Source organism: Anolis sagrei, chromosome 2 (assembly GCF_037176765.1).
Source record: "Anolis sagrei isolate rAnoSag1 chromosome 2, rAnoSag1.mat, whole genome shotgun sequence".
NCBI classification, from domain to species: domain Eukaryota; kingdom Metazoa; phylum Chordata; class Lepidosauria; order Squamata; family Dactyloidae; genus Anolis; species Anolis sagrei.
This window is the reverse complement of record NC_090022.1, coordinates 159,694,917-159,714,704: the sequence shown is the minus strand read 5'-3', so window position 1 is coordinate 159,714,704 and position 19,788 is coordinate 159,694,917.

Here is a 19,788-nt window from a genome sequence, read left to right as displayed (position 1 = left end):
AGTGTGTTGTTGTGTTGTTTTTCATTTTGAGTAGATATGTTTGTACCTTGTGGGTTGTGTTATGGGCATGGGAGTTTTGGTTAAGTTTCGTTGGGGGATTTTTGAGTTTTGTTGTTTTGCCGTTTTGTGAGTGTGTTGTTGTGTTGTTTTTCATTTTGAGTAGATATGTTTGTACCTTGTGGGTTGTGTTATGGGCATGGGAATTTTGGTTAAGTTTCGTTGGGTTTTTTTAGAGTTTTATCCTTTTGCCATTTTGTGAGTGTGTTGTTGTGTTGTTTTTCATTTTGAGTAGATATGTTTGTACCTTGTGGGTTGTGTTATGGGCATGGGAATTTTGGTTAAGTTTCGTTGGGGGTTTTTTGAGTTTTGTTTCCTCGTTGGATGCCCCTAACAAATTTATATATATAGATAATATTAAAATGAAAGAATGTAAATGTAATAATAACAGTAATATTAGAGTAAAATAATAAATATAACAATAGCAATAATAAATAGAGTAAAATAACAAATGGATGGTCTTGTAACCAATCTGTCTGCCATATTTTGAACCCACAGGAGTTTCTGAACTTGGTACAAAGATACCCCAAAGTAAAGCACATTGCAGAAGTCCAACCTTGAAGTTTTCAGCACGCGTACTGCCATCTTTAGGTCCTCCAAATCTAGGAAGGGGCACAGTTGGCATATCAGCCGAAGATGGTAGTAAACTATGGCTGAAAAGTAAAGACTTTGTGTGTAGGGGTGTGAGAAATAACTGATTTTTATTTTTAAAATAACTATTGGGAGTTTGGAGTTACAATGGTGACCAGTTAAATTTTAAAAGTAGATTTCCAGGTTCTGCTTCACACGTGCAAAATCCTCTGTGGCTGGATCTATACTGCCATATAATACAGATTATCAAATCAGATAATCCACATAGTCTGCTTTGAACTGGATTATAAAAGTCTACACAATCCAGTTCAAAGCAGATAATCTGGATTTTATATGGCAGCCCATATCCAGACTGAGACAACCCTATTTATATCTTACAGAAACAACAATGCAGTGTTTTGTGATATGCTAGTTCACTGCTACCCGTATCTACCCAGGCGCAGGCTTTGGGGAGTTTGGGTGGGATTGGGATATGAGTTTTAAAGTCAATTTTAGAGAAACTATTGCATTTTAATACTGTTTTTACCGCACTGTTATTATTTAATTGTTTTTAAACTTTTGTATTGCACTTTTTATAATTGTCTAGTGTGGAGTGTTAGCCGCCTTGTTAGCCGCCTTGTTAGCCGCCCACGGGCAGAAAGCTGGGATATAAATAAAGATTATTATTCAGTTCTTGTGGGTTTTTTCGGGCTATATGGCCATGTTCTAGAGGCATTTCTCCTGACGTTTCGCCTGCATCTATGGCAGGCTTCCTCAGAGGTCTGCTGGAGCTGGGAAAAAAGGGGTTTATATATCTGTGGACTGACCAGGGTGAGACAAAAGGCTTTTGTAAGTTGGGCTAGGTGTGAATCTTTTCAACTGACCACCTTGATTAGCATACAATGGGCTGACTGTGCCTGGAGCAAACTCTTAATGAAAGGTGCTTAGAAGTCCCTGCCTGTTTTTCTCTCTGCTGTTTTAATTTTAATTTTAATTTTAATTTTAAACAATCTACAAACCCACCAAGAAAATCCAACAAATGCTACGTTCAGCAAAGGACAAGAGGGATCCTCTCACCTCTGCAGGAGTCTACCGTATACCATGCAGCTGTGGACAAGTCTACATAGGGACCACCAAACGCAGCATTGCCCAAACACGAATCAAGGAACATGAAAGGCACTGCAGACTACTCCAACCAGAGAAATCAGCCATTGCAGAGCACCTGATGAACCAGCCTGGACACAGCATATTATTTGAGAACACAGACATGCTGGACCACACCAACAACCACCATGTCAGACTACACAGAGAAGCCATTGAAATCCACAAACATGTGGACAATTTCAACAGAAAGGAAGAAACCATGAAAATGAACAAAATCTGGCTACCAGTATTAAAAAATTCTAAAATTAAAACAGCAGAGAGAAAAACAGGCAGGGACTTCTAAGCACCTTTCATTAAGAGTTTGCTCCAGGCACAGTCAGCCCATTGTATGCTAATCAAGGTGGTCAGTTGAAAAGATTCACACCTAGCCCAACTTACAAAAGCCTTTTGTCTCACCCTGGTCAGTCCACAGATATATAAACCCCTTTTTTCCCAGCTCCAGCAGACCTCTGAGGAAGCCTGCCATAGATGCAGGCGAAACGTCAGGAGAAATGCCTCTAGAACATGGCCATATAGCCCGAAAAAACCCACAAGAACTGAGTGATTCCGGCCATGAAAGCCTTCGACAATACAAAGATTATTATTATTATCGGATCATTCTTGAGTTTTATTACATGCCTTTCAGTTGTATACAATGTAATGAGAAATTAATAACTTGCCAATCGTCAAGGGAGTCCAAGGAATGAAGCATCTTGTTTTTCACAGGACACAAATATTGACACAGACCATCACGAAATCACATAAGGTTTTGGGCAACTTTATTGATATGTTCCAAATGAATGGGAGAAATATAGCAACTTTAGTTAAGAAAGTTTTTCCATTGTTGTATAAAATGACGCAATTCAGTCCTGATGTTTGGAAATACTCTCTTTATTATGAGAGACTAGTATACGCACATCGTAATCAGAGATAGCCACTGAAGGGCGGGCCCATCCATGAACCAACATTAGGGGGGCTGTACAGCACTGTGCCAAGGATGATGGAAGAACATGGGGGGTCATTACCGTATTGTGATATTATAGTCAGTGTCACTTTTTGTTATGGCAGCTCTAAAATGTGCCATCTTTTCAGACGCCAGCATCTGTAACTTTCCAAGTGTTGCTCCCCCCTGCTTTGCCCACTCTGGTGAAACAGGAGGCTCTTTCTTGTGTTGTGATATTATTATTACAGACATAGATATTATTATTAAAGACTGATGATATTATTATGATAAATAAATAGATATTAATGTTGTAGGTATTATAGCCCAGGGTTGCTATAAAGTTAAAAAATGGATAGCCATCTTTTGGGAGTGTTTTGATTGTGCCTTTCTGGAAAGCCTTTCCTAACTCACCGAGCATGCATTTGCTGTTTTTGTCCTTTTTTATTACCAGACTTTATTTCCCAGAATTCCTTCCCTTAACTCAATATGGGTGAGGTGTCTTGGAGTTGACGTGTGTAGAGCAGTGGTTCTCACCATGACCCCTAAATATGCTTCCTCATGTTGTGGTGACCCCCAACCATAAAATTATTTTGGTTACTCCTTTACCACTGTAATTTTGCTACTGTTACGAATCGTAATGTAAATATCTGATATGCAGCACGATGTGTTTTCATTGTTACAAATTCAACATGATTACAGCATCGTGATTAATCAGAAAAAATATGTTTGGGGGAGTATGGAAAACAGATGATGGGATTTGCAGTACATTCAACCGATTCAGCGCTGACTTCTACAGACCACTGAGACCTCCACACGTTACTCCCATGTCAACCAAAAAATACTGGAGGGGTTTGGGAGGAACTGACAGTGATTTAGGGGAGATATAGTTCACCTACATCTGGAGAGCATTGTGAACCCAAACAACTATGGATCTGGACCAAATGTGGCATGAATACTCAATATGCCCAAATTTGAACGCTGGTGGAGTTTGGGGGAAATAGACCCTGAAATGTATAGTTCACCTGCTGATATCGAGCTCTTTTGTGGGGGCCTCCCAGCGGGAGAGATCCCTGAAGACCGCTAAAGGGGTCCCTTGACCTCAGTGAGCAGCCAGCGAGAGCCAATCCAAAGCGCAAAAATATTAAAAATTAATCTCACCCGAGGCTGAAGAGGTATCAGTGACCGAAGCGTTTATTTCTGCGATTCAGCTGAAAAGGATGCGATTGCAGTGATCATTCACATACAAGCATACAGATACAAAGATTTCAGGCATTTTTATACAGTACAGGACAAAAGAGAGCAGTTTGAAACTCCTGCCGCCCCTTGCCGGCCGGCTTGTTGCTGATTGGTTGAGGCTGGAACAGCTGGGAGGAGGCTTGGCCGCGCGTCCCGCCTCCTATCCAATCAGCGAGCTCTGCCGCCTCTAGGGGGCCAATCGGTGCCTTCCTAGCGCCTCCGAGGATGGTCCAATCAGCAGCCAGGAGGCGGGACGAAGTTTGACAGCTCAGGGGAGATGGAGTGCCCAGGGGGCATCCGCCAGCTGTTACTGAGCTTTTGTTCTTATCGGCGGGGTGGCAGACAAGGGGAACAATGAGTTTCCCGGTCTATGATTGGATTGGGATTTTGGGAGGAAGTATGAAAAAGAAAAGAGCTATTGATGGCATTTGGACCTCGGAGCCTTGTAAACAAAAGGGGCTTTGTAAACAAGGGGGATCAACAAACACCAAAAATTGTGTTAATCAATCTTTCTTCCTAAGTTTTGTTGACCCATCTCTTGTCTTACTGTCTGCTCTGAAAATAAGCTTTGAGATGGAATCAATCACGGCCCATGCAAATGCAGATATGATCGGTTTCAAGAGGACAAAGGATTTCCTCTTTGCAGTAATCTTAGGTCACATTCCTTTTTGGGGCGAAGTTCAGGGGGAAAGGTGGGAAGGGGAATCAGGGTACATTTCATAAGATATCCCACTATATACATCCTATATGCTTCATGCATCTCATAAATGAATTCCCATCCCCATCCCAGCAAAGTTTATTAAAAGAAAACAATAATAAATGTATTTCATTCTTGTTGGAATCATAGTCTTCTTGGTGAGGGCGCACGTAGGCTGAGGCCGCCCGTCCGTCCAGGCAAACCCGGTCTGAGGTTTGTGTCCAGAAATGTGGCAGGGAAACAGTCCAAGACAAGAAGGCAGAAAGTCAATAAGTGAGGGCAAAAAGGGTCCGAAGAGGATTTCCAAACGGCAAATGGTGGGGCAATGTCCTTTGGGAAACTACATTTCCCGGGTCTGAGGTCGGGACCCACGCCTGGCCGCCTCCCCGGAACTCCTACGGGTGGCCGCAGTGGGTCCCTGGCTGTTGGATCCAAGTGGGAGCGAGCGCCGCCGAAGAGAAGCGAGAAGCCTGGCCAGTTGACAGCCAGCTGTTTCTCTGCAAAATAAAATACTCAAAACAAAACTAATTTTTCCCCGGGTGAAGGAGTCCAAAACGAGAAAAAGGAGATGACAGTTAGCCTTAGGATTAGTTGCAGAAATTTATAAAATTGGAACGGCGGCGATCCGCCATGTTAAGTGTTTTCGTGGATAAAGGGGTCTGAAATGGCGGTTTCTGTATCCGCGATTTGAACGAACGTAGATTTGGGGCTTCGGGAGCGCCTGGAGGCGCTTCCCGCGAGCTCACGGCCCTCCGGAGCCCAGGAAAAGGTTTATTGTCGGTTTGGTTAGTCTGAGGCATAGAGGGATACATATGAAGCAAGCGGAGAGATAAAAAGTTGCAAGTTTCAAGTGTCTTTATTAAAGAAATGATACAAAGTAATGGGAAGGGGAAAGCGAAGAGAAATTGCAGGCATTCCTGGCTTTTGAGCTGGCTGCTGGGGCACATTTCATCTTTTGGTCCCAAAAGCTTGACCCAGGAACTGCGGAACTCCCCGCTGCAGTTCACACCAATGTGAAGGCGGGGCTCCCCGCTGCGCTCGGGCTCACTGCCATCAAAGAGCATTCTGAACTTCACCAACAATTGAATCGAACTAAACTTGGCATACAGGACTCCCTTGACCAACAGAAAATACTGGAGACATTTGGGAAAAATAAAACCTGACATTTGGGAGTTGCAGTTGCTTGGAAATATAGTTCCCCTGTCATTAAAGAGCATTCTGAACTCCGACAATTTATTTATTTATTTATTTGATACACTTGTATACCGCTAACATCTCAGCCAGTGAGGCGACTCGTTGCGGTTTACAACTTATTAAAATACAATAATCAATTAAAAATGTAAAATACGATATCAAAATACAACACATAAAACATACATAATATGAACATACTTAGTATCGGGCCACCAATACAGATCGAAAACATCTCATAATTAAAATCGTAATTCAGATTCGTTATCCTTGGTTGCAAGTCCATGGTCAAAATAACCTTACAACGGAAATTAATTAAAAACTTGCTCGAACATCCAAGTTTTTAGTTTTTTCCGGAATGCCATTAGCGAGGTGACTGATCTTAATTCAATGGGGAGGGCATTCCAAAGCCGGGGGGCCACCACAGAAAAGGCCCTATCTCTCGTTCCCGCGAGCCGCACCTGTGAAGCAGGCGGAATAGAGAGAAGGGCTCCTCCAGAAGATCTTAGGGTCCTGGTGGGCTGATAGGCCGAGATACGTTCGGATAGGTATGTAGGGCCAGAACCGTTTAGGGCTTTAAAGGTCAAAACCAGCACTTTGAATTGGGCTCGGTAGCTAATCGGTAGCCAGTGGAGCTGGTACAGCAGAGGAGTTGTATGCTCCCTGCGCCCTGCTCCTGTTAATACCATGGCTGCCGCCCGTTGGACTAGTTGAAGCTTCCGGGCCGTCTTCAAAGGCAACCCCACGTAGAGAGCGTTGCAGTAATCAAGGCGGGATGTAACCAGAGCGTGGATTACCGTGGCCAAGTCAGACTTCCCAAGGTACGGTCGCAGTTGGCGCACGAGTCTTAACTGTGCAAATGCTCCCCTGGTCACCGCCGAAACCTGGGGCTCCAGGCTCAGCGATGAGTCCAGGATCACACCCAAACTGCGAACCTGTGTCTTCAGGGGGAGTGCGACCCCGTCTAACACAGGCTGTAACCCTATACCCTGTTCGGCCCTACGACTGACCAGGAGCACCTCTGTCTTGTCTGGATTTAATTTCAATTTGTTCGCCCCCATCCAGACCGTCACAGCGGCCAAGCACCGGTTCAGGACCTCGACAGCCTCCTTAGTAGCGGGTGGGAAGGAGTGACAGAGTTGGACATCATCTGCGTACAGATGACACCGCACCCCGAAACTCCGGATGATCTCGCCCAGCGGCTTCATGTAGATGTTAAACAACATGGGGGACAGTATTGAACCCTGAGGAACCCCACAAAACAACGGTTGTGGGGTAGAACAGGAGTCCCCCAGTGACACCTTCTGAGACCGACCCTCGAGGAATGACCGGAGCCACCGCAAAGCAGTACCTCCGAGACCCATTCCCGCGAGGCGTCCCAGAAGAATACCGTGGTCGACGGTATCGAAGGCCGCTGAGAGATCGAGAAGCACCAACAGGGACACACTCCCCCTGTCGAGCTCCCGACGGAGATCATCCACTAAGGCGACCAAGGCCGTCTCGGTACCATGTCCCGGCCTAAAGCCAGACTGCGCCGGATCTAGATAATCCGTGTCTACCAAGAATGCCTGGAGTTGTGAGGCCACCACACGTTCCATGACTTTGCCCAAAAAGGGAAGATTGGAAACAGGCCGATAGTTTACCAATTGAGTGGGGTCCAGTGATGGTTTCTTCAACAGCGGTTTTATCACAGCTTGCTTTAAGCTGGCTGGAAAAATGCCTTCCCGAAGGGAGGCATTAACCACCACCTTAACCCACTCGGCCAATCCCCCTCTGGCCTCCTTTAGAAGCCAGGATGGGCAGGGGTCTAGGATGCATGTGGTAGCTCTCATTCCTCCAAGCACCTTGTCCACATCCTCGGTTTGAACCAATTGAAATGAATCCATCAAAATCGGACAAGCAGATGCTCGTGTTACATCCTCAGAGACTGCCGTTAATGTGGCGTCCAGTCCAGAGCGGATCAAAGCGACTTTGTCTGTAAAGAACCGAGCAAAAGCTTCGCAGCGAGCTGCCGAGTCATCAGGGCACCCATCCTGGATGGTGGGTTTTAAAAGGCCTCTGACAACCCGGAACAGTTCAGCCGGACGGTTCTTTGCAGACGCAATAGAGGCCGCGAAGAAGATCTTCTTAGCGGCTCTTATTGCCGCGGCATATGACCTTAGAAAGGACACAAACCGTGTTCGGTTTGACTCGCTCGGATCCGAACGCCACACGCTCTCTAGTTCCCTCTTCTTTCGCTTCAACACCGCCAGCTCCTCAGTAAACCAAGGGGCTGGTTTAGCTCGGCTACTTGAGAGGGGACGTTCTGGAGCGATCGTGTCTATTGCTCTAGTCATCTCCCCATTCCAGAGAGCGACCAGGGCATCAACAGGATCACCAACCGAGGTGGCGGGAAATTCCCCAAGAGCCATCAGGAATCGCTCCGGATCCATAAGCCTCCTGGGGCGGACCAATTTAATAGGTCCTCCACCTCTGCGGAGGTTAGGGGGTGCAGTAAGTCTAAAGCTGACCAGGTGGTGGTCGGTCCATGGCAACGGAGAGATGGATAACTCCTCAACACCGCCACCTTCCTCCCATCCCTGACAGAAAACCAAGTCCAATGTATGTCCAGCACTGTGGGTGGGGCCAGATACTTGTTGGGACAGTCCCATGGTCGCCATGGTAGACATGAAGTCCTGAGCCGCTCCCGTTAGGGCAGCCTCGGCATGGACATTGAAGTCCCCCAGCACAAGCAGCCGTTGGGACTCCAATGCCAGGTCCGAGACTACCCCCGCTAGCTCAGGTAGGGAGACTGTAGTGCAGCGAGGTGGACGGTACACTAACAGAATCCCTAAACTGTCCCGATCACCCACCCTCAGGTGGACGCATTCAAAATTTGTTGACTGCGGGATGGGGGTCCTGGTCATAGAAATGGAATCTCTATAGACTACTGCAACCCCGCCTCCCCGCCCTCCGGATCTCGGTTGATGCTGCACAGAGAACCCGGGTGGACAAAGCTGGGTCAAGTTTACACCTCCAGCTTCGTCCAGCCAGGTCTCCGTGATGCACGCCAGATCTGCCCGCTCATCCAGGATTAAGTCCTGGATGAGAGTTGTTTTGCCATTGACAGATCTGGCGTTCAACAGCACCACTTTCAATCCGGAGGGACCGCCATCCTGGTTACACCTACTTACCGTATCAGGAGACCGATTTGGAATTACTAAAGTTGTTCCGCGTTCCCTAGGCCGAATTAAAGGTCTCCCTTTCCCGTATCTCCCCTTCCCCACCACGACTTCTATGGGGGCTCCTCGGTTAACGGAAGCCTCTCCCTCCTCCATGACGCATTTGGTACTTATACTAATAAACCAGGGATCATTGTGGTGTACATGCCATGCCACAGTTTCAGTTTGCCATAGCCTTGCCCCCCACGTATTCTTCAGGCCCGTTAGGTCATATTCGAGATCCCTCGTGCTATTCCATTCCTTCCTACCTACATATACAATTAGCAACCAAATCAACAGATGCCAGGAAGTAGGTGATAGCATAGGTCGTAGCTATTAAGCACAGTTGGAACAAGGAATTATGCTGTTGGGATACAGATGATGTTTTAGCACAGCACAGTAGAACAACAATGAAGAGCAGCAACACAATAGAGCAACACAATAGAGCAGCAACACAATAGAGCAGCAATGAAATACGAAGGCTTAGGTGACCCAAGGTATTAAACAAAGTGCGTCATGGAGGCCTAATTCAGCACCAACTGTAACAATCGAATTTAAAGTGCTATGGTGGCTAAGTGCACAATAGTTTAAAGTGCTAATGGCATAAAGTGCAAGATCACAACAGTTAATAAAGTGCACGAAGTAATCAATTGATCATGGAATCAAGGTTAATTAATTAGCAACCAACAGGAACGGTCAGCACATTTAAGATGGTCACACTTAGATTGCAATAGTAGTCAATAGTAGACAATCATGGAATTGATCCAAACCTGGCATACAGAACTCCCATGACCAACATAAAATACTGGAGAAGTTTGGGGAAAACCTTGACATTTGGGAGTGGCTGTTGTTTGGTGCATTCTGGAGGAGTTTGGGCCCAGATCCAGCAGGGAGGCTCATGCCTCCGGCAAGCCCGGCAGACAGTGAGAGCCAGGCACGGGAGGATCCCCCACGTGGCCTGGTTCACATCCCTGCCAGATGGCGCAAAGGGGTCCTCACCTGCCCTGCACCCTTGCCGGCCGGTGAGAGCACAAGGGAAGCCTCACACAAGGCAAAGCCTTGTGCTAAGTGGCCCTTGCCTGCCCCACGCCCTTGTGGGCCGGCCAGAGCATAAGGGAGGTGAAGGAGGCCTCGCACAGCCATTTTGAGGGGGCAGGGCCAACCGAGGCACATTTGCGACCCCCATAAAATGGCCCAGTGACCCCCCTGCACACACAGAATCCCTCCCCTGCGAGTTCCCAGCAGCCCAGTGGAGGCGCCTCCATGCTGGGGACCCAGAGCCCCAAGTCTCAGTCAGCCATGAGGGAAGAGAAAAAAAAGAAAAGGAAAAGAAGGGGAGGAGTGGAGTGGATCTGGAGGACAGTGTCATCTCTCTCTCTCTCAATCTCCCTCTCTCTCAATCTCAATCTCAATCCTTTCTTTCTTTCTCCCCTCCCTCTCCTGTCTGGCTATGCCCAAGCAGCAATGCAATGGGAGAAAGAAAGGATGGAAGGAGGAAAGACAAGCAGGAATCACCTCAAGGAGGAAGAGCAGGTTGACTCTAGGTGTGATCATGAGGAGGACACCGCCTCTCTTTCTCTCTCAGCTGGCAAGAAGGAGGTGAAATGCTTTGGTCCAGATGTGTTTGGGAGGGGAGAGGCAGGGGCTTGCGAAAAGGATCTACGGGCCACCTTTCCCTCCCTCTCTCAAGTGGTTCTCTCTCACATCTGTTGGTTTTTTTCCCCCTCACGCAGGAGGGGGGCGGGGCAAGGAGGGTGTCATTTTAACGCATGCTCTGTATAGTCATTTAGGCTTGTGCGGGTTTAAGTTCTTTTTTGTTTTGTTTTGTTTTTTTGAATGAAGGACATAGATTGCTTTGGTTGGTGTCTTGTGTCCAAATTTGGGGTCAATTGGTCCAGGGGTTTTTGAGTTCAGTGAATAGCACAAACGAACATTCCATTTTTATTTATATAGATTGCTGACTGAGCTGGAGACTGGCTTTCCCCTTCCTTGGAGCCAGACCGCAAAGTGGAGAATCTGCATCCACATCGCTTCCCTGGAGAGGATCCCCCAAAACCGGAGACTTGGTGATAGGATCTGAGACCAGACAGTCCTGTTCCAGAGGGGAGCTTCAAGCAGGCAGAGTACCAAAACACCTAAGTCAGTTTGTGAGCCAAAGTACCAGCAGTGTGAAAGTCAGTATGTTGCGTGTGCACGGGCGATACACCTCCCCCCGCCAACCCAAGGAAAAACCACTCAAACAAGGTATTGGGATAAACAATGGCCACAACTCATTTATTGATAACAGGAACAAGGGTTGGCAGCCATGCATGGGTCCTGGATCAAGATCGGGCAGCCCACTGCTGTCCGATACCGCAAGCCACACAGGGGTGCCGCCGGCACAATACCGGGCCCAATGCACTCGGCACCCCTGAGACACCAGGCGTTCCCCCTTCACCGCTGAGGGGGGGATACCAAACCGGATCCAGGGCCCATGCCCACGCCAACCAGAGTTGTGACGAAACGCATGAACAACAGCAAGAACAGGTAACTGTGACAACTGACAAAACAAACTAACAACAAACAGTTCCCGGAACCATGCAGGGTGGGTGGGTGGATCAGCTGCTGCCGGCCCAGTGCTGAAGGTGGGCACAAGGGCAGCCTTAAGTAGGGTGCCCACGAGGGAGGAGAGGCCAGCTGTGGGCTCTCCTGCCAGGAGGCGTGGCCGGCAGCTGATAGGGCCACCTAACTAAACGGCGGGAACTTTCCCGCTGGGTGAGGGGGGGCTTCTGGGAAGAAGAAGCCCCCCTCAGGCCAAATGGCGGGGGGGAACACCCCACACCGCAACCTCCATGGCCTGGTAAGTCAGGCCATGCCATTTAGCATCTCAAAATAAGGCCTTGAATGAATGGTGGCTTTTAAGGCTTTTTTCTATGGATGGTAAAATGACAATGGTTTGTTTCTGACTTTTCTCTTTGAGATAAAGTATGTCCAAGAGAAAAATATGTAGTATGGTCCACAAATGTATTCTATTCTCATGCCTCATTAGTGATAAGAATCATAGAATCATAGAGTTGGAAGAGACCTCATGGGCCATCCAGTCCAACCCCCTGCCAAGAAGCAGGAAAATCACATTCAAAGCACCCCTAACAGATGGCCATCCAGCCTCTGCTTAAAAGCCTCCAAAGAAGGAGCCTCCACCACACTTCAGGGTAGAGAGTTCCCCTGCTGAACAGCGCTCAAGGTCAGAAATATTATTTTATGCATGGATGGGGGTTTATATTCAGGACTGAATATAAACCCACAAAATAGTGTGGAAGCTTTCAATATTTTCAGTGCTCATCCTAGTAACCACAAATGGAAAGCAATAGACCTTGATGTACCTCCAAGTCACACCCGTAGAATGTAAACCCATTATGCTCAATGTAGGGGAAGAAGTTATTACTCCAAAACAGATCAAGTACTTGTGATTTTTCATTGGTCCCTAGGAAAGACATTTTAATTCTTGCTATATGCCACTTTCTAGTTCAGCTTCTTGTGCTTTTTGTGGTCATTCGCTGAAAGAGGTTCTCTGAACAGTGACAGTGAAAAGTCTATGGCTGAAATAAAAGCTTCTGGATAGATTTGCTGCACCTGCACCACTGGCATTGTCTACTGATGGGCACTACAATAGGACCACATGCAGAGGGCAACACGTTCCTCATCCTCGTCCTATGCTCGGGCTGGGCATAGTGCAGCTTTCAAGGGAGCTCAATTTGTAGTTTGGTTTTGGAAGAAATCAATAAACCACTGGGAATTAAAAAAAATGAGATGGCAAAGATTAGGAAAGGAAAGAAAGAGAAGTGTATCTCATGAAGTGGATAAGAATGGAATAGGAAGCTGAGTTCTCCAAAAACCATGGAGTTCTCCAAAAACCATGGAGTTCTCCAAAAACCATCCTTCCTTCCCATGCTTAAAATCAGAGGAGACAGGGGTTTAATTTGTCCAGCTTTATTCGATTGCCGCTATTTTACTTTAGCATATATATTTCTTCTACTACTGTAAATGCCTTGAGTGCCATGGAATGAAAACTAAACTGCAAACTTCCCAAAACATTTCAGGCCATTTTCTGGTTTTCTTCATTTGTTAATCTGCAGCCAGCTGGTTCACAGCAAAAGAACAAGGCAGTAGAAGGCTCTTAGACGAAGTAGATCAGCGGATCATTTGCTGTCTTTCCCGTCTGGTAACTAATCAGAGAGATATTTCCATCGGTAGCAGAAAAGGGTTGGAAGATACGCAGGTGCATATATTCTCCCTGACCAACATCAACCTGCAGGGAAGAGAGAGAAACCCGCCACTCTGAACATTTTGCTTTTGTTGTTACCAAATGTCACAATCAAGAGTCACTAAATGGAGATACCTCCTCCCCAATCTCTACAGACTGCCCCAGTCTTGGAAAACTTATTTATTATTTGTTAATTTAGGGCATCAATCCCAAACTGCGAACCTGCGTCTTCAGGGGGAGTGTAAACCCATCAAGCACAGGCTGTAACCCTATACCCTGTTCGGCCTCCCGACTGACCAGGAGAACCTCTTGGAGAATTACCCATCTAAAAGTCATGTGGGACCATCTCACTTGATCATCTTCTCAGTGGCCAGGATTCATGTTGATAGCATTAGGCTTATTTAAGCGTTTTTGAGTCTCTGGTTTTAGGTCTCACTCGCCAGACCAGATGACTGGACAGGGAATGGAAAGGTACTGAACTTAATAGCACACACAACCACAAGTCAGAGGGCTCAGCTGAAAGGGATCCCCAAACACATGAAGGATACATTTGGAGTGGAGGAACATTTAGTATCTCCACACCAAACCAAGCATCTTACATTCCCCTCAACCCCATTTAACATCTCCTTCCTCCAGCCACTCCTCATACACACACACACACACACACACTAACTCTCACCCCCATGTATACTACATACATGCACACACATCAGAAGCACACATAACCTCCAATATATTCAACTCCAGACACTCTTGACATATTCCTTTAACTTTAACTGTAGGCACCCAACTCCAACACACTTCAGGCACTGGCACCTATTTAGCTCATATCTACACTACAAATCCACACTCCTTGTTGGGCTATGCCACCCATTCACACCCCATATACCTCCAAACAGCCCAGATGCATCCAGGCACATAAACCATATCCAGACCTACCCACACACCTTTCACAGTCCATACAGACTCCTGAAGTCACCAAAAGGGAAGCCTTCAGAAATATGCAATTCAGGTGGAATAAATACACACAGGATGCATCAACACTGTGGAATTCATGCAGTTTGACACCTCTGTTTAACTACCACGGCTCAATGTTTTGGAATCGTAAGAGGTGTACTTCACAAGATATCTCGACTTTACTGGCAGCACTGACCTTAATGAAGTAGTTAGTTCCTTTAACCACCTGTGTACAGTATTCAGTAGCCTCGAAAATGGAATACTTCTTGTTTTCCTTTTGTTCTATTTCACCTTTTGTCTGAAATTAACAAGAATAGGTACACATTTTACTTCCTGTACAGAAAAGAATAGAACAGTGTCAGGAAAAAGGTGAGATATCGTCCCATTTATGTAAACGTTAGAAGTTGAAACCCCACCGGACATTAATGAGTTTAAGCATCCATCCCAAATGCTATACTGTCTCAAGATAATTTCAAGCCAAAGCAAATGATGGAAATGGTCTTCCCGGAAGCCTCTTCTATGCTGCCATATAAAATCCAGATTATCTGTTTTGAACTTGATTATCTGGCAGTGTAGATTCAGATAATGAGTTAAAAGCAGATAATGTGGATTATCTACTTTGATGATCTGGATTACATGGCAGTGTAAAAGGTGCCTGCGCTTGCATTCCAGTTGTTCAGAGGGTACCAGGATCCCGAGCCACCTCCCAAGCTGTGACTCTTATCTGTTGAGGTTTATGTGGTGGAAGAAGGGTCTTCCAGAAGAGATTGGGTTCTCTGAGCCAGAGGAAGCACCCATAAGAACTACTACTCGTTAAAATGGTCTTACAGCAATCTGTCTTTGCCAGTTTTCCTAAAATACGGTTTCATTAAACTATGCTTTTTCAACCTTCTAGTAGACTCGTTCACTCACCTTGTCAACCATCTCCTGAACTACTGCAACAGCAGTTTTGGTGTCGCTTAAGGCTCCAAATGGCATGGTGACAAGTCAGATCTGAGGAGTCTGGAAAGTCTGTGCCATTAAATCAGAAGCAACTGTAATGTTAGCGAGTAGTCTGTCACTTTATATACTCCCTCAGAGGGGCAATTGACTCAGGAATGAGGGTGGAATCCTGACCCATGAGTAGGGATGAGCACATGACTCACATTCGCTTTTGGGGAGTGACAAGTCAGCAGACCTTGCCATGTTACCAACCATAGAGCAATCACATTGCATAACTCTTTGGAATGCAAGAATTAAACCCAACATTAATCCCATCCCATTCAAATGGGTCCATTGCAAAGAATGGGACTTTTTCGTGACTCTTAACATCAGTGGGCCTCCCTGGATTAATTTATAGCAACTGAAGAGGGAGATTGGTCAGGATCTTGGCAAAGAGCAAGCAAGCAAGCAAGCTGTATATAACTCTGTATATATTTTATATAACTCTGTACAGATAGATACCAAATAGATATCAATAAAATTATATTAATTGGGGCATCAGTAGGTTAAATGTTTTTGAATATTTACATAAACCTGTAATTTAAGAGAAGACTGTCAAACTCTGATTAAACCATTATTCTAACCTTCTTCAATGTAAATCTGCTTACGTATCTTTCCAATATTAATAAAGAGAGTAAAAAAATAAATGGAATAATAATAATAATAATAATAATAACAATAATAATAATAATAACTGCAAAGACCCTGGCACAAGACAGTCAAGGTGGTCCCAGTGGTGATCGACACACTGGGAGCAGTTTTTAAAGACCTTGGCCTGCACTTAAACACAATCGGCGCTGACAAAATTACCATCTGCCAGCTGCAAAAGGCCACCTTACTTGGATCTTCACTCATTATTTATTGGAACTTGTGCCACAAATACCATCTGCCTGCGACAAAGAACTGGTGGGATCACAAGCTGGAAAAAGTTACAGAGAATGAACACGCCAAACTCCTCTGGGCAGGCATATAGCCAGGGGGTGGGGGCTTGGGGGGCTTCAGCCCCCCCCCCCCCCGAAATTCTCATGGTGGTCCGTGAGAAGGCCTTACTGGTACATTATTTAAACTGTTATGTTTGTTCATATCATGATCTGATCACCATGCTCAATATATCCCATATGCATGGGGGTATTGGGGTAACGATACAAAAGGTTTGCTAGGGTAGATCCTCTTTCACTCAGACTCAGCTCCCCCTTGAACCAAACTCAGCCCCTCCCCCCGAAACAAAATCCTGGGTGTGGGCCTGCCTCTGGGACTTCCGAATTCAGACAGACAGAGTTCTAGAGCACAACACTCCTGACCTCACAATCGTGTTAAAATAAAAGTATGGATCGTTGATGTTGCAATCCCAGGTGACAGCAGGATTGAAGAGAAACAACTGGAAAAGCTGACACGATATGAGGATTTAAAGATTGAACTGCAAAGACTCTGGCTCAAGCCAGTCAAGGTGGTCCCAGTGGTGATTGGCACACTGGGTGCAGTGCCTAAAGACCTTGGCCTGCACTTAAACACAATCGGCGCTGACAAAATTGCCATTTGTCAGCTCCAAAGGGCCATCTTACTGGGATCTGCACACATTATTCGCCGATACATCACACAACCCTAGACACTTGGGAAGTGTCCGGCGTGTGATCCAATTCAACAGCCAGCAGAGTGTCTGCTGTGGACTCATCTTGTTGTGTTTCAAATAATAATAATAATAATAATAATAATAATAATAATAATAATAATATGAAAGAATGGAAATGTAATAATAACAGTAATATTAGAGTAAAATAATAAATGTAACAATAGCAATAATAAATAGAGTAAAATAATAAATGGATGTTCTTGTAACCAATCTGTCTGCCATATTTTGAACCCACAGGAGTTTCTGAACTTGGTACAAAGATACCCCAAAGTAAAGCACATTGCAGAAGTCCAGCCTTGAAGTTTTCAGCACGCGCACTGCCATCTTTAGGTCCTCCAAATCTAGGAAGGGGCACAGTTGGTGTATCAGCCCAAGATGGTAGTAAGCTATGGCTGAAAAGTAAAGACTTTGTGTGTAGGGGTGTGAGAAATAACCGATAAAAATTTTTTAAATAACTATTGGGAGTTTGGAGTTACAATGGTGATCAGTTAAATTTTAAAAGTAGATTTCCAGGTTCTGCTTCCTCTGCGGCTGGATCTATACTGCCATATAATACAGATTATCAAATCAGATAATCCACATTGTCTGCTTTGAACTGGATTATAAAAGTCTACGCAATCCAGTTCAAAGCAGATAATCTGGATTTTATATGGCAGCCTACATCCAGACTGAGACAAACCTATTTATTTCTTACAGAAACAACAATGCAGTGTTTTGTGGTATGCTAGTTCACTGCTACCTATCTACCCAGGCGCAGGCTTTGGGGAGTTTGGGTGGGATTGGGAGGGGGGATATGAGTTTTAAAGTCAATTTTAGTGTATCGCATTTTAATACTGTTTTTACCACACTGTTAAACTTTTGTATTGCACCTTTTATAATTGTCTGGTGTGGAGTGTTAGCCGCCTTGAGTTCCCATGGGCAGAAAGGTGGGGTATAAATAAAGTTGTTGTTGTTGATGATGATTGTTATTATTATTATTATTATTATTATTATTATTATTGGATCATTCTTGAGTTTTATCACATGCCTTTCAGTTGTATACAATGTAATGAGGAATTAAAAACTTGCCAATCGTCAAGGGAGTCCAAGGAATGAAGCATCTTGTTTTTCACAGGACACAAATATGGACACAGACCATTACGAAATCACATAAGGGTTTGGGCAACTTTATTCACACTTTCCAAATGAATGGGAGAAATGTAGCAACTTTAGTTAAGAAAGATTTCCCATTGTTTTATAAAATGATGCAATTCAGTCCTGGCGTTTGGAAATACTCTCTTTATTACTAGAGACTAGTATATGCGCATTGTAATCAGAGATTGCCACTGAAGGGCCAGTCCATCCATGAACCAACATTAGGGGGGCTGTACAGCACTGTGCCAAGGATGATGGAAGAACATGAGGAGTCATTGCCGTGGTGTGATACTGTAAACAGTTTCGCTTTTTGTCACTGTAGCTCTAAAATGTGCCATCTTTTCAGACGCCAGCACCTGTAACTTTCCAAGTGTTGCTCCCCCCTGCTTTGCCCACTCTGGTGAAATAGGAGGCTCTTTCTTGTGTTGTGATATTATTATTACAGACATAGATATTATTATTAAAGACTGATAGGTATTATAGCCCAGGGTTGCTATAAAGGTAGGTATTATAGCCCAGGGTTGCTATAAAGTTTAAAAATGGATGGCCATCTTTTGGGAGTGTTTTGATTGTGCCTTTCTGGAAAGCCTTTCCTAACTCACAGAGCGTGCATTTCCTGTTTTTGTCCTTTTTTATTACCAGACTTCATTTCCTAGAATTCCTTCCCTGATCTGGCCACAGTGGTCCACGCTCTTGTTACATCCCAAATAGATTACTGCAACGCACTCTACGTGGGGTTGCCCTTGAAGACTGTACGGAAACTTCAACTGGTCCAGCGAGTGACAGCCAGATTGCTCACTAGAGCATCATACAGGGAGCATACCACCCCCCTGTTGTGTCAGCTCCACTGGCTGCCGGTTCAGTTCCTAGCACAATTCAAGGTGATGGTTTTGACCTACAAAACCCTATACAGTTCCGGTCCAGTGTATCCGAATGCATCTCCCTCTACGTCCCACCTCGGAGTTTGAGATCATCTGGGGAGGCCCTGCTCTCGACCCCACCGCTATCACAAGTGAGGTTGGTGGGGACGAGGAGCAGGGCCTTCTCAGTGATGGCCCCTCACCTATGGAACTCACTCCCGGGGGAAATTAGGTCATCAACATCCCTCCTCTCCTTCAGGAGGAAATCAAAACCGTGGTTGTGGGACCAGGCCTTCGGGCAATCCTGCAACTAGATAAAGACAATTGGACGATGAGGACTGACAGGACTGACAAAGTGGAATTGGAATTTGGACTATGAGATGGCGAACGCTGCGCGTTAATTTGGTGAAATCGGTTTTATTGATTTTATTGTTGCAGTGCAGAAACTGATTGTTAATTGTTTAATTGCTGCTTAATTGTTTTTATTCTACTGTTATGTTGATGCCGGCATCGAATTGTGCCTTTGTAAGCCGCCCTGAGTCCCCCTCTGGGGTGAGAAGGGCGGGGTAGAAGTAACCGAAATAAATAAATAAATAAATAAATAAATAAATAACTCAATATGGATGAGCTGTCTTGGAGTTGAAGTGTGTAGAGCAGTGGTTCTCAACCTTTCTAACACCGTGACTCCTAAATATGCTTCCTCATGTTCTGGTGACCCCCAACCATAAAATTATTTTGGTTGCTCCTTTATAACTGTAATTTTGCTACTGTTACGAATCGTAATGTAAATATCTGATATGCAGGATGTGTTTTCATTGTTACAAATTCAACATGATTAAAGCATCGTGATTAATCACAAAAGATATGTTTGAACAGTGACAGTGAAAAGGTCTATGGCTGAAATAAAAGCTTCTGGGTAGATTCGCTGCACTGGCAATGTCTACTG